Genomic DNA, 4,735 nt, shown 5'->3' on the forward strand with positions numbered 1-4,735 from the left:
CACAACATCCTCATAAAAGTCTTATCAACATTAAAATTGCGAAGTTTGCGATAAAACGCGTTTGTGATTTTTGTGATAGCTTGATCATTAATGAGGGTAGAAAACTATTACCGAATTGTTACCTGGTGTGCTGGCTTTGGCATGCATTTGGATATAAAATAAATAAGATCGAGGAGAGGATGCAGCCCTGTGGGACACCAGTGGAAGAAAAGAAGACATCAGATAAGATGCTGTTCACTCTCACGCGTTGAGACCTGTTAGGTACAAAGTTCATCAACCAGCAGATAAGACTCTTTAAGATCCCTGCTAAAATATGTGGTTGGCTGCAATTAAAAGATAAATTAAAGTCAATCAGAAGCAGCTGCACCAAGGTCTTTGCACCCTCAAGATGGGTATAGATGAAGTTAAAAAGAGTACATGCTGCATCTTTTGGTCTGTAGGCAAATTGAAACAGGTCCAGTAGATCCTGTACAGAGTTTAAAAGTTTGTCCGTCACGGTCTTTAACGTCTTCATAGTAAGCAACGTGAGTGCCACAGGCCTAAAGTCATTAAGAGACTCTGGATCCTTATTCAGGCACCGGAACAATAATAGAGTCTTGGAACGGTGTGGAGATGTAAGGACATTTTGAAAATAAAGCAAAAAAACTGCCACCAGCTGTTCAGCAGAGTTCTTTAATATACTGCCTCTGATGCCGTTGGGGCCGGGACTTTTACACCTCTGAAGAGTGTCAGGACCTTGTTTCTAACAACCTGGACATTACTCTGCCCAGGGCCAATGTTAATAAAGACTGCCAGCTCCTCACTAACATCATAAATATTACCACGATTATAAAAAGTGTTCAGTTCATTTGAAAAGGCAAGGTCCTTCATGCCATCGAAGGAAATCGGACGCTTCTTAGACTGCATCCCCATCATGCCTTTAACATTCTCCCATGCAGGATGTGAGTTGCCTATGCTCTGCATTTTCTCAATGTTGTCCTTATATTTAAGTTTTGCAAGCTTAAGTTCCTTTTTAGCTTGTTTTTGACGTACTCTGTATCAATGTCCTTGCATTAATTTCTGAATATATCCCAATCAGTGCAGCAGTAGCATTCGTGTAGACCCTGGATGGAGTCCTCTGACCAAACTGGAACCAACTTTCTTTCCAGCTTGTTTCTCTTCAGTGCCAGTTTGTAAGACAGAACCAAAGAGTTGTGCTCAGACATGCCGAGTGGAGCTCTGCTGTAGGATTTATAAGCACCTTTGATGGATCCATGACAGACACCCAGACTTTTGGTCCGTTGTGTTGCACAGGTGACATATTGATGAAAGTTACACAGGGACTTTCCTGGCTTACAAACATTTAGTGCTTCAGGTGAAATTCCTTCACTTCACCGTAGCCCGAGTCACTAAATCGGCATTAGCTTTCGGGTGAATATAAGCAAGCGTTGTGACAGTTTGTCTTTATCCCTTTTATGATTTGTATTTTAAATGGTCAAGGGGTGCCAGCCAGGTCTCTCCTGACGTGAAAGATAGTTTTAGTCTAGTACAAGTTTATATTGTTTGTGTTTTATATGTAGGATAAAGAACAAAACCACACAAGCGTGCACATATAGAAATGTACACCCTAGACAAAAGAAATAACAAAAGAATAAACCCAGCAAAACACCACACAATTCAAGAATTCAATCAAATGTTCATATATTTAAACAGAAAAACTTAAGCAAAACACTCAAAAAAGTCCCACAGAATAATTGCAATGTCCAATAATACCAAAATAAAAATCCACAAAAATCCAACAAAAAACTCCACCTCTGGTTTTCTTATAATTTAGTTTGTTTGTGGAGTAGAACAGAAACATAAATTCAGTCAATTAGTCTTGTCAGTCAGTCCATAATCCAGTCCGGGTTTTAGCGGGGTCTCAGTAAACGGCTGCGAGTTGTATCCAGAGTTGTATCCAGAGTGATTGTTCAGAGGTTTAACGGAGCCGTCTGTAGCGTTTTAGACAACGTGTTTAAGGGATTAAAACTACCTTTACTTGTATTGCTGCGCACGGAGCTGTAGCTCCGCCGACTCTGCGTACTGTTTTTCCCTTTTTTCTCTACTCTGTCCACTCAGTCCCCAGAAGTACTCTCTCTACTTGCTGTCGCACACCGGAAAATAATCAAAACAATCAGTGTTAAAGGGGCGGCTCCGCTGCATTTTCAAACAGCTGATGCAACTGGTGACTTCAAGTTGTCACAGCGTGACAAATATCTGTGGAAATTCCCTGAGCAGATAGAAGGGGCGTAAAGATACAGACAAAAGTTTGATATCAGAAGTACACAGTTTTTTCCTGACAATCACCGTGTTGCACAATTTCAGGCATTTCTGTATTCCTAGAGGAACTTTCCTTTTGCCTGAAGCTTGTCCACTTTATTACGAGGGGACTGGACGCTGGCTAGGATAATTGAATGAAGAGGTATCCGACGATGGCCTTTTCACTTCAGTCTTTGCAGTCAGCCATGTCTTCCCCTTTTCCTCACTCCTGTCCTGGGTGCCCAACTCTGGTTCTCTGCGGGGGCTGCCAACCGGATGATCTCTGGTGGAAAATCGCATCAGATTTACGCAGGAACAGGAGAAACTCTTAGGTGTATTGGAGGGAATTAAATTGAACTCCTTGTGTTCAGAGTACGTCAAAAAGTTTGCATAAGAGCATGAAAATTAAAACAACCTGTAAAATTGAGATGAATCATTGTTATGACGGTCACACATAGATCTGTTAAAAATCCAGGTTAGTAGGGACGCTGAAACGAGGGTGAACATTATTAAAAGACAACACTCCCACTCTGCACTCTGCTGCTTCCTGTCGCAATTACAGGGCCAGTCTAACTATGACGTAGTGGCATGTGTCACGTAGCTCTCCGCTCAGAGCGCCGTCCAGCAGGAAGCCACAAAGCTTTTAAAATTTTAAAATTGGCTGCTTCTAGCTTGCCATGATTGCTCTGCCACCAACCTGTCACGTACTGTGAGCTAGCAGGGTCGCTGTCAAATCTGTCCTTGGGTAAAGTAGCATTGAATATAAGTCCAAGCCTAATTGAACTCGTTACACACAACACTGATCATTGTTATGCTAGCAGTTTAGCGCCTTACATGATTCTGTAAAACGCAGTAATTTGTTTCACTTCATTTCAATGAGATCATTGTGATGCTGACATGAAATACATTAAGGGTCAAAAGCTCAGATGTCATGATTGAATGGAGTTTGGCTGGCTGTCAATCTATGTACCATTATCCATAAGCACATAGGGAGGACAGTTACAGCCGTAGTCATACCCATTTCACACCAATGGCTCTACCAGGGTATGGGTAATAGGGATGAGCCGAGTACTCGGCTGAAAGAGTATATGGTACGGATAAAGCACTTTTGCAGAGTACAAGTATTATACAAGTACTACGAGTCAATGTCTGTACTCGGATTGAATACAACTCCTCAGCTGGCCGTGGCTGCGTTCTGTGATAGCAGCCCCCCCCACACACACACGCTCTGCTCACACACAGAACACTGAGAACAGCGCTCCCTCCCTCTCTCTCTCCCTCTCTCTCTCCCTCTCTCTATCCCTCTCCCTCAGACACTCAGGTCCGTGGGTCTGTCCCGTTAACGTTTAGGGTTTCTTCAGCTTCAGGTTTGTTTTAACTTCGGTCTGTAGTCCTTACATAGTAACCAGTAGATTTCTGGTGAACGTGGGTTTCAGACATGCTGCTTGGTTTAAATGTGACTCCCGTTGCGTCTCCGCTTTCGGGGATTTTTTTTTTTTAACTGTCAGCTGGCTTCATTAAAGTCCAATGCAGATCTGACAAACCGCATCTGCCCCCTCTCTCTCTCTCTCTCTCTCTCTCTCTCTCTCTCTCTCTCTCTCTGTATCTCTCTCCTACTCACACTCACACACACACACACACACACACTCACACATACCAGGGGCCTGTTGCACAAAAGTAGAATAAAGATATCCAGGATAAGTGAAAAAGCGCAGCTTGACTTAGTGTGATCTGCTCATCGCGGCTTAATCGGTTGCACGTTTGCCGAGCCAGGATGAACAGGTGGAGCTATGTCAAGCCAGGTGTAGATAGCTGGGATAAGTGCACGTTCACGGCTTTCTCAAATAGACCACGTTATCGATCACAGATTTACTGATGCAGAGATGGAGAAGACGCATGCGCCACATGTTTCACCCAATGTGCAGCAGCTTCTAATGGAAAGTAACGAGGAGGGGAAGAATATAATATGGAAAGTAACGAGGAGGGGAATAATATAATATGCAGAGAGGGAAATACGGCTGTTGTCAAACGGAGAGAAAAAGCCCAACATAGCGGACCGACTGAATGTGTGGGGTGTAAAAATATAGCCTTTGCCTTAAAAGTGAGCAGAGGGAAATAATGTTCCTCAGGAAATGGACCCTAAGGACTCTAGGCTTAATTTCAAACCCTTATTCACAACGTGAGAACAGTTTTACAACCATGCACAAATCTCTATAAGCAATCTAATGCTTTGTACAATTAATGTTCATACAGAACAATCAGAAAGGGCAACAACAAGAAAAAGTAGTAAGTGACTTCAATACACGCTTATTCATGTTTTTTTATTCTTCTGACAAGTGACCGCACCAATATAAAAAGATTAAGAAGCATTGTGGTGTTCCCGGTGTGATGAATGATAAATACACTACATACGTACTGTATATAGGCACGTTATTGGTCCAGGGAAGGGAGACTAATT

Source organism: Etheostoma spectabile, chromosome 16 (assembly GCF_008692095.1).
Source record: "Etheostoma spectabile isolate EspeVRDwgs_2016 chromosome 16, UIUC_Espe_1.0, whole genome shotgun sequence".
NCBI lineage: Eukaryota > Metazoa > Chordata > Actinopteri > Perciformes > Percidae > Etheostoma > Etheostoma spectabile.